The following is a 12033-nucleotide window of genomic DNA, read 5'->3' on the forward strand; positions in this document are numbered from 1 at the left end:
GAAGAAGGGGGTCAAAATGGCTGACTGAGCCCCAATTCAAACTGAAACCCAACCTGTTGTTACATATCATTTTCAAATACTGGGTGGAGTCATATAACAACACAAACACAGGACAGGAGAAAGCCTGTCAAATAGATTTAAAAAAATTAGACTTGGGAGGCATGTCAGAAAGTGACAGAACTCTGAACATTCTGGCTTATACACAGGATTTGCCAAATGCTTTGACCAAACTCCTACTTGGTGTTATCTAAAGATCTACCTAACAACGTTGTTGAAAAGAGAAAGCAACAGGGCTCTTACCTTTAAACAGGTTTCAGTAAAGGGTGAGGTGGTAGTGCTTGACAAGATGTGTAACGGGAAGAATTAGCTGGTTGTTTTTTTTTTTTTTTAACCCTTCGGCTCCAGTCGTACGCAAATATGCAACCTCTGTGCCGAGAGTGCATACCCTGCACACTCCTGGCACAAATACCGGCACCTAACCGGAAGCTCCCGATCACTGCTTGTGACATGGGTCACATGATCTTAAACCCCGCCCTGCCTCCTGGCATCCTTAACCTCTTAAAGGGCCAGGAGGAGCTGGCATGAAGAAGTTAAAATGTATCTTAACCCAAAAACAAAAATGTAATATATTGCAGCTTACCAGTATTTAAACTTGGTGGATACATTCATTTTCTTTGCTGGAAAAAATGTGTTGTACATTTCGCAGTGAGGGCTAGGCATTCATTTTGCTTTTAAATGCCTTATTTTACAGTATATCCTGCATGTGCCACTTTGTGGCACTCCATATGGATGTTTCATCCAAATGAAGTTACACAATATGATGTAGAAAATTGCTTCTAAAGAAGCTTTGTTTGACTTGAAAGGGTGAATTATAACCAGCTGCTCTATCTTCACCACAAAACTGTGGTTAAGTTGTAGTTATATTAATATTTTACGGCTTGTAACATTAAATGAGGCTGAAAGTTCTAGGAGAAATAAAATGTAATGCCAGCTTCGTTACTTACCACCATTAGCAAATTTTATTCATATAATCATATTTCTTTCTTACTTTGTTGTGTTATGGATCTGAGCTGGAAACAATCATATGGGCGATTGCTTGAATTTATTTTTTCCAATTGTCTGTGACACCTTAATTTATTTAACCTAAAAATTAGGTAAAGGTGTATTTCTCATTCCTGATTCTTAGTCTAGTGAAGGACTTTCTATGAGGCGTTTGAAGGTGATTGTCTGGTTGTTCCAAGGGTTACTTTGTATCTCTGGATTACCAAGCTGTTTAGTTTAGTGCAGTTTGTCAGGCAGGCTTACTTATTATTTATTATTTCCAAAATGATACAAAGGTAATAGCTGTGAGGATGAGATAGTGTAGAAAGTCAAAGGTCAGTTTTTAGGTAGAGAAGGGATAGGCTTCCCTAATAAATGGATAGATATTCAGGGATATCCTAATAGCAGAAGAAGTAGGAGATAGCTGGATGGATATTGGGGCAAGGAGTTTCAGAGGATGGGAGGAGCTCTGAAGAAGTCTTGGGGGTGAGCATGAGCAGAGGCCACAAAGGAAATTTAGGAAATTAGCAGCTGTGGGCCAAAATGTAGCTGACAGGTTGATTGGAGACAGCTGTCTCCAAAATCTCACGTCATCAGCTCCAAGCAGTGAGCCTGGTCAGAAACAACGTTACCCCCATTTTTTTTGTTCGGTTCCGGACATAACATTGTTTCTGGCTGGGCTCGCTGCTTGGAGCTGACAGCGGGGGATAGTGGAGACAGCTGTCTCCAATCAACCTGTCAGCAACATTTTGGCCCACAGCTGCTAATTTTGATTTTGGCACCCACCCACTCTCTATTGATTGGCCCTGTGTGGACACATGATGTAGGCCAATCTTCCCAAATATACTGTGCAGTTTGCAGTGTTGTTTACTGCTGTGGGATTATTGAGGCGACCTGGCGGACAGTGCTGAACAGACTTGTATTTGGGTGTTACAGATTTAGATTGGTAAGAAGCAGGCTTTAACAATTTATTCTTATTGTATAGATGCACAGCTTTTGTAAATTATTTCTGACTTTTTGAGGTCCCCCTTTTGTCTTTTGTAGTTCTTTGGGGTTGACTTGTGTCCGTCTGTCCCCCCCCCCGCTGAGGCAGAGGGATAGGCTTTCAATCTCTGAGGTTTTGAGATGTGTCTTTGAGAGATCCAGCTCCAAAAAATAAGCTTTCAGGTAGTCATCCATTTGGTTTGTTCATGAATACACATGAAGTTATTATATACATATTCCTTATTATCCATATTTTTCCTCATGTACATTTAATATTTTCTTGTTAGGTACATGTCGAGTCATTCAGGTTGATCTCTGCCTATATTACATGTGTTTGGAACACACAGTTTCTGGTGCATGGCATTCCTGTCCTCTGTGTAGATCTCCAGCATAATGTAAGATGTTTGCATTACTATGACTGTGTAAGTGTAATAGCTTTCTATTAGTATAAGGCTACATTCACACCTGAGCGTAGCGTTTTTCGCGCGTTTTTTACCGCGATTTTACCGCGATTTTTGCGGCGATTTTTACCGCGATTTTACCGCGATTTTTACCGCGATTTTTGTGCAGGCGTTTTTAGATTCAATAGAGATCAATGGAAAACGCCTGTAATCTGCCCAAAAAGAAGCTCATGTACTTTTTTGAGCGTTGGGCGTTTTGTATACAGCTTCAAAACGCTCAGATGTGAACAGGGGCCATTGAAATGAATAGGATTTGTCTTGTTGGGCGTTTTGAGAGCTGATCCTAGAGCAGAAAAACGCCCCAAAAACGCCCCAAAACGCCTAGATGTGAACGGAGCCTTAAATATGCTAGATTGAATATTGCCCCTTATTTGTGTATACTTATTTTTGTAATATTTTAGAGACCCCTTCTGATATGCAAACAACTACCACCCCCCTGAGGAAGACTTAATTAGTGGACACGCGTTGGGGCTCTGAATTTGCAATCAGGATCATCATTCCATGTTTCTTGTTTTATCACCATTTACTGTTCAATAATTTGTGGTATTCTATTGTACTATGATGTTGAAAAAAAACTTTCACCCCAGACTGTTTGTCTTGGGGTTATTTTAATGCATTTTCAATAAATATTTGACTTTTATTGGTACAAGTATTTCATATTTTTGTGGGTATCACAAAGTCCCTTTCTTCTCCCCACCTTTTCCCTTGTGGATTTTTAAAAAATAGTTTAAATATTGTTGGTATTTAAAGTAGTAAAAAAAGCATTTTCTGAGATACTGTGACTGCATTTATTGGCACATCTCTGTACACTTACTTGTTCTGCACTCTCCCCATTTTCATACAATCATTCCAATAAGGAAAAAGATCTTCTTTCGGATTTATGAAATAAAATATTTAAACTATGAAGCTGAAGATCAAATATTTTGAATCAGTTTGAATATAATATATTGGTACAGATTGTAAAAAAATACACATTCAGATTGATACCACAGACACCTAAATCATATCAGTGGGCTGGCATCTCCAAGCAGGAAGAAAATTGTTGGCTTATGATGAGGAGTACTCCAATACAGCACCAGGGGTTTTGGAGCAGCCTAGGGATTACTTATTAGTTCAGGTGGAGCGTTAAACTTTGGCATAAAACCATATTTAGATAATCTAATAAAGACTGGGCGGTATGCCTTTAGTTCGGGCCAGCCAAATGAAAGATTAAAAAAAAGGTAAAAAAAACATTTTGGTTAAGAAAATAAACGTGTATTCAGACATGTAATTCTATATGCATTTTAAAGGATTGTGTTCACAAATACTTTCGAGCTGTAAATGCCATAAAAGGCAGATGAATCCCTAATTACTTGAATTGTGTATCCACCAATGTCTAGGAGATATTGCACCTCATAATAATAGAGAAGATGTGGCATTGTTGGAGCTGCTATAAACTGTGTATAATTCAACTTAAAGAGGAACTCCAGTTTCCCCAAAAAAATAAAGGTCAGCAGCTACAAATACTGCAGCTGCTGACTTTTAAAATAGGTCACTTACCTGTCTAGGAATCCAGTGATGTCAGCACCCGAGCTGATTGTTCAATCGGCTTCAGGAGCAGGCGCCAACATCTTGGGTAAGGGAAACCGGCAGTGAAGCCTTCAGGCTTCACAGCCAGTTCCCTACTGCGCATTTACGAGTCACGCTGCGCTTTCTGAATGGTCCTGCCGTCTACTGGGAACTGTGTGTGTCCCAGAAGGCAGTGGGGGGAAAGGAGGAAGGACCGAACGTACTCGAAGATCGCCACGGCGATCTTAGCCAGAAGTGGGAGTGGGTATCTGTCAAAACCAGATACCTGCATCCCCCCAAAAGTGCCAAATGTGGCAGTGGAGGGCGGGAGGGTGCGACCAAGCATAGCTTCCCCTATTGGGTGGAGCTCCACTTTAATAAATTCAAATAAAAAGTATTATATATACTGCCCTTAGATAGTCCTAGGTCATGGATCATATTAACCACTTATGCACAAATATCAACAAGTAGTCCACCCATTGTATGCGTGTGTACATGTAAAAACCTTTAGCAATTCCTTTAGCAATTAATCTTCTTTGAGATAATCCACTCTGTGTGAAAGTGCTCCATATCTCATATCCTTCAAAGGGCAACTTTGGAACCCACGTCTTGCATCTGCCAGGAATTGTAGTGGAAAACAATACCGCTAGCATAAAATGACACCACATATGGTGCATCGGCCTCCAGGTGGTGTCACAACACACATGTTATCATGACCTAAAAAGCACTCTGCGATGCATGTGATGTCACAACATATATTAAGTCAAAACGCATGTTGATGTCAAGATGCATGCACTACACATGTGTCACATATATGGCCATGACTTATATACAAAACAAAAAGGAAACAAATCAAAAAAACAAAGCAGAAAAAAGCTACCTAGGGCACCTTCGGGGTACAGTCATTGGAAAACCATAGCACCCAATAATAAAGCTCTCTCTCTGCTTATTTCAAAAATTTAAAGAATCTCAGAAAAATAATAGGCCCGGAGGAATATGGGACCTTAATTTATAAATCCGTCTGCTCTCCACTCTCAAATGGTGTTTATCAAATTCACTCCCTCTTTAACTCCTATGGAACCTATCCAGAACCCAGAAAAGGGGGATTCTTTAGTATCATTATGTTTGGATATGGATGGCTTCACACTGCCACGATGCACTTTTGCTAAAGTGCAGCTTACACACAGTTATTTTGTGCAGGTTAGCTACACTTTCCCACAGACCTCTATGAGGTCTTCCAGTTTTGGTGCAGTTTCAGAAAGCGCACCAAAACTCCTATATGCTGCATCTGTGGTACACATTCTGAAGCCGCATAAAAACTGCAGCACCTTTTAGAAGTCCATGGAAAGCACAGATAACCTGCATTAAAACAATGGGTTAGCTATGCTTTGCCCACAGCGTAGTGGGACAGCATGGGGCAGTGTGAAGCCTCTCTAAATTATGGGGGTCTATAGGTGATTGGATATTTCATAGAGATATGTCCAGGATATTATCTGAAATTCACACTTTAAATGAACATTCTGTCTTTCGAACAGAAAAGCCACTGAAACCTCAACAGAGGAGGTAAATAACAGCCGCCAAAATTTCTGTAAATCAAATTTTTCCATTCGGTAAATTCGATCCATTTATCAGTATGTCAGTATGTACATATTTACAAGCTGAACAGGCCCCACACTAGTTATCCTTAGTTCAGTAGAAATTATGATTTTTTAAAAACAGACTTTGAACTAGTTTGTCCCTTACTGAACATGGGCATATACGTATGTGTGATAGATGGTGAAGGTGCTACAAGTTTACATATAACTGGATCTTCCCAGAGCCAAGTTCATTGCTGATCTTTTATACCTTAGAATATTGTTCTGAAAACCTGGTAATAAAATGAATAGAAGTTCCACCTTATTTGTTATTCTTAAATTTCAAGACATGTTCATATTTAGGAAAGGCCATAGATGAAACAATGTTCTTTCCTGCAATCATGGGGGGAGCTGTCCCTGCTGGTAGAACACAGTGATTATTACTGGGGGCTATAGCCGCTGAAAATAATCGCATGTAAAAATTCAACATGCTGGTTGTACCCAAGTTGATTGATGGATTGCCTTGGATACATTCAGCCTGCCCATAGATAGTTCGAATCTCAGTCAGTCTCTGCTGAACCAGCCAAGATTTGAACCATTTATGGCCAGCTCGAGAACTTTTACTCTGTGATTTGCATTCCTAAGAAACCTGATAAAAGTGTTGGAAGAAATTTGTTTTCAGTAAGTTTGTTTTGGTTTTGCTTATTAAATTGCAAGGTTTTGTATTGTTTTGAATTCCAATGGCTGTACCCTGATGGTGCCTTAGGTGGCTTTTGCGCAATATCTTATTTTGGTTTGCTTTCTTTTGTTTTGTGCATAACTTATGGGCATCTATGTGATGCATGTATAATGCGTGCATCTTGATGTCAACATGCTTTGTAACGTCGAGCCCCACTTGTGGCTCCATTCTATTTTATTTAAACCCACATGTACATTTGTTACACACAGCAATACTAGATCTGCTTGAAAAAAATTGCTATATCAACCACGAAAAGGATTTTGGAAGCTAGCAGTATTGTTTTCCGCTAAATTTCCTGGCATATGCAAGGCTTTGGTTTTATTTTTGCCCTTTGAAGGATATGAGATATGGAAGGCTTTTTTTTTTTAATTATTTTTATTAAAGTTTTAAAAATAGTACAAACATGACACTTGTAAAGTGACAACACAAAAAGAAAAGAAATACAAATAAAAGGTAAGAAAAACCATAAAACAGTCATACAACAGCACAAGTGGCCTGAATGGCCCTGACTAACAGTAGAGGACTATCTCAGGAGAAAAGCCAACTGCATTTCCACATAAAGAATTTTCTTTTCATAATTTTTTTTTTCCTTTTTTTTTATATTCAACCGAGTATGGCATCCAGATATGCAATCAACTCTTCACAAATAAATCCCACATGTAAAACTGACTGATACCTATCACCAATCAAATTATAAAACTGAAGCACTACATGCAGTTTTATGGTATTGATAAACAATTGAACCCCATATTCAAAGAGCGGCAGCTCTCACTCTGAAGCAGTAGATGCATCATTCACCCAGCTTCCCCACACTTTGTCACATTTTGCTGGTACCCCTCTACTGGCATATGTATCCTTATAAAGAGGTAAGGCTTGTTTATTAGAGTCTTGCATGTCGTGATGGTTGGAGCATTCAAATTTTCCGTGAAAGAATAATGCTTTTTATGGCATAATAGAACAACAAGCTTAGAAGAATTGGGATCACCTTTGTAGGGGCTAAGGGGTCAACCAATCCCAGCAAGCAAATGTCCACAGTAGGGATACTTATTGGCGTGATAGTATTTACCCATTGTACTAAATTGAGCCAGAATTGTTGTATTTCCATACAATCCCAAAATACATGGGTGAAATCTGCATGGGGGGACTACATTGCTAACAATTAGGTGACTGAGAAGGAAATATTTTAGCTAACCTAGCAGGTGTTAAATAAATTCTGTGCAAGAATTTATATGGGATATGGTGGTCTCTCATAGACCCCAGTATAGTGAATGAGAAGTCCCAAATATCGTCCCATCCATCCATGCTAGGGATATTAGCCAACAAAGCATTATGACAGGGTAGAAGAAGCCTGGCAGTATCTACAAACAGTTGCATATACAGTATCTCACAAAAATGAGTACACCCCTCACATTTTTGTAAATATTTTATTATTTCTTTTCATGTGACAACACTGAAGAAATGACAGTTTGTTACAATATAAAGTAGTGAGTGCACAGCTTGTATAACAGTGTAAATTTGCTGTCCCCTCAAAATAACTCAACACACAGCCATTAATGTGTAAACCGCTGGCAACAAAAGTGACTACACCCCTAAGTGACAATGTCCAAATTGGGCCCAAAGTGTCAATATTTTGTGTGGCCACCATTATATTACAGCACTGCCTTAACCCTCTTGGGCATGGAGTTCATCAGAGCTTCACAGGTTGCCACTGGAGTCCTCTTCCAATCCTCCCAGATGATATCATGGAGCTGGTGATGCTCACTAGGGTTTAGGTCTGGAGACATGCTTGCTCAGTCCATCACTTTACCCTCAGCGTCTTTCGAATGGCAGCGGTCGTTTCGGAGGTGTGTTTGGGTCGTTATCATGTTGGAATACTGTCCTGTGGCCCAGTCTCTGAAGGGAGGGGATCATGCGCTGCTTCAGTATGTTACAGTACATGTTGGCATTCATGGTTCCCTTAATGAATTGTAGCTCCCCAGTGCCAGCAGCACTTATGCAGCCCCAGACCATTACACTCCCACCACCATGCTTGACTGTAGGTGAGACACACTTGTCTTTGTACTCCTCCCCTGGTTGCTGCCACACACACTTGTTTATCTTGGTCTCATCAGACCACAGGACATGGTTCCAGTAATCCATGTCCTTAGTCTGCTTGTCTTCAGCAAACATGTTTGTAGACTTTCTTCTGTATCATCTTTGGAAGAGGCTTCCTTCTGGGACGACAGCAATGCCGACCATTTTGATGCAGTGTGCGGCGTAGGGTCTGAGCACTGACAGGCTGACCCCCCACCCCTTCAACCTCTGCAGCAATTCAAGCAGCCCTCATACTTCTTTTTCCCAAAGACAACCTCTGGATATAATGCTGAGCACGTGCACTCAACTTCTTTGGTCCACCATGGCGAGGCCTGTTCTGAATGGAACCTAAACCAATGTATGGTCTTGGCCACTGTGCTGCAGCTCAGTTTCAGGGTCTTGGCAATCTTTTTATAGCCTAGGCCATCTTTATATAGAGCAACAATTCTTTTTTTAAGATCCTCAGAGAGTTCTTTGCCATGAGGTGCCATGTTGAACTTCCAGTGACCAGTATGAGAGAGTGAGAGCGATAACACCAAATGTAACACACCTGCTCCCCATTCACACCTGAGACCTTGTAACACTAATGAGTCACATGACACCGAGGAGGGAAAATGGCTAATTGGGCCCAATTTGGACATTGTCACTTGGGGGTGTACTCACATTTTGTTGCCAGCGGTTTAGACATTAATGGTTGTGTGTTGAGTTATTTTGAGGGGACATCAATTTTACACTGTTATACAAGCTGTACACTCACTGCTTTACATTGTAGCAAAGTCTTTTTTCTTCAGTGTTGTCACATAAAAATATATAATAAAAAAGTTCCAAAAATGTGAGGGGTGTACTCACTTTTTTGAGATACTGTATATGGATGATAGCTCCTTTTTAAGGGTGTCATATGGGGCTTTAGTAAGGCCTCTAAAGCCCCATACGCATGTACTGGCGGACTTTCGATCTGTGTGTAAGGCATTCAGTCTGACCACCATGCACCACTGCACTGCAGATTATGCATTGCTGTGCACTGCAGTGTATTTGATAATGTATAACCAGAATTTATAGGTCTGAATGAAAAAAATAAACTTCCACACATTCTATTCCTTGTTTATGTGCACACACTTCTGGAAAGTCACAAAGTGTCTTGTGGTGTGAGTTGGGTTAAATAGAATACTTGGCCACTAAGCAACATCAGCACCATCAGCATCTTGGGCCCTAGGCTGTTTTCAATTCATGGTCCCCCAGCCAGTTTAACTGGATCATGCAAAAGGGTCAGTGTACACAGACATTTGTGTTTTGCTTCTGACATGGTTTTATGAAATATTTCTGCAGGATTTGGAGCGCAGTATTTTAATTTTCAATTGGATCTTAGACAGTGGTGTACTGTTTTCATATTACTCATATGATAGTGGCAAATAATATGTAAATAAAGATTCCTTGTGAAAGGAGTGATGCATTTGTAATGTACAAATATAAAAGAGGACAGAGTGTGGGACACCCACAGAGAAGTAACATGTGATCTATAAATTAGATAATAAAACACATACAATTCATGATAGGTAAAAACAGGTACAACAGTCATGGATCAATTATAATACATATATTCCATATGCTACATATATTACTGTCTTCTCTGTAGGTTCGTAGTCTCTGAACATATCAAACTTGGGTAAGTATCTGAGTAAATGTAGGCTCGACATGTTTCATGGACCTCCGTCCATTCATCAGGAGCTTATAAAAGCTGTATGTGTATCTAAAGAATAAAATTCTGAAATTATAATAGAATAATGATGAAGGAGGGCAGGAAAAAAGTTGTAAAAAATAATATATATATTGAAACAGACACTACCTTTTGTAATGTCGTATGTCCAAATAACAGTCCAATCTTAGGAGGGGAGAGCAGAGTCGACTAAGGGAACGCCTTACCCGGGGCTGAGGCACGGACACGCCCCAACACAAAAGGGGGAAGGAAAGGAAAGCATCACATGAATATGTAACCACAACTAGGTAAAGGTCATTGGAATTAGGGTAGCCATCCAGGGGGTGATAATACACGTATAATTAGATGGAACAGGTTCTGCAATTATATAATATATGTATTGAATTATATTTTTATATATACTTATAAGGTAGTTAAGATGAGACTATCATCAATCAAGGAATTCATATGGATCAGAAGGTATACTAGATACGTGTAAATTAACCCAGGAACGATACCAAAAGAAAACAGCCAGTTGATAACCAAGTGGAAGGTGCCAAGTGGTGACATTGGGAGGGAGAGCATGCCGATATGAAAGAATGAATGAAAATAAGAAAAACTGGAGTGATGGAGAAAGAACAAGAGACACAAAAGAGGCTGTGATGCCTTTTAAATGTGCATACTCAGGTTAAAAGTGAAAAAAATGAGGGTAAGAAGGGGGAGGGAAGGGAGGGGGAAAGAGGGGATAATAAAAAATGTCCACAGTGAGTGACCACAACCTCTCATAACAAAAACATGAACAACCACGTGCTCACGGAAAAGTGCATGAGTGAATGAAAGTAGCGGGACTGGGGAAGGAAATGTAAGTCTATTTACCCTGTTTATGGAGAAAAAGGAGTAAGAACTTTAAGTATTGATGGTGGCTCTCCAGGTTGCTGCTCCGATGTGTGATAGCGTGTCCCCGCCAACGCCATGCAGCGTCAGGTATAAATAGGTGGAAACCCTGCCTCCCACATCCGATCAATGAGACCGGATGTGGGTAGGAACGGACCACCCCCCACGTAGGTGGAGTCACAGTAGCCTGGATAGTGTTGCGCAACAAAGTGCCACACTAGGATACAGAGCATGGTGCCGATGGGAGATGAGACGCCCCACCCCCCGCCCAGATGATAAACAGAGATAGGCAAGGGGAAAGTCGGCTGATCAATCATCGCAGCCCCGGGATGGGAGATCCAGGTCAACCACCATCACTCCACTCCCCATTGGACTGTGATAATAAAGATACCTGAACTAATGATTGGAATAAAATGGTCAATCAAAGGTGAAAAAAATATAGGAATTATGAGTTATGAGATTACTAGATGAAAATGGGAATAGCAGGGGAGATAAAAAAAATATATAAAAATAATAGATGAGAGTAAAAATAAAAGTAAAAAGTATATAATAATTATAAAAAGCGTGGCAGATCAGGAAGAAAATGGGTGTGTTATCTACCCTATGTGTTATAACAAAAAGAGTATGATCTGCCACATTTGAAGGTAGAATGTCTAATTGCCTCCATCCCTATATGTATACATATAAAAGAGGACAGAGTGTGGGACTTTGAATGAGGTCAATTAGACATAAAGGTTTATTGAAATTGGCATATGCCAGCAACAAGGACACCCACAGAGAAGTAACATGTGATCTATAAATTACATAATAAAACACATACAAGGAGTGATGCATTTGTAATGTACACTAAATTGTCAAAAGTATTGGGACTCCTGCCTATACACGCACATGAACTTTAATGGCATCCCAGTCTTAGTCTGTAGGGTTCAATATTGAGTTGGCCCACCCTTTGCAGCTATAACAGCTCCAACTCTTCTGGGAAGGCTGTCCACAAGGTTTAGGAGTGTGTCTATGAGAATGTTTGAC

Source organism: Pelophylax lessonae (genome assembly GCF_965119305.1).
Source record: "Pelophylax lessonae genome assembly, chromosome: 2".
NCBI lineage: Eukaryota > Metazoa > Chordata > Amphibia > Anura > Ranidae > Pelophylax > Pelophylax lessonae.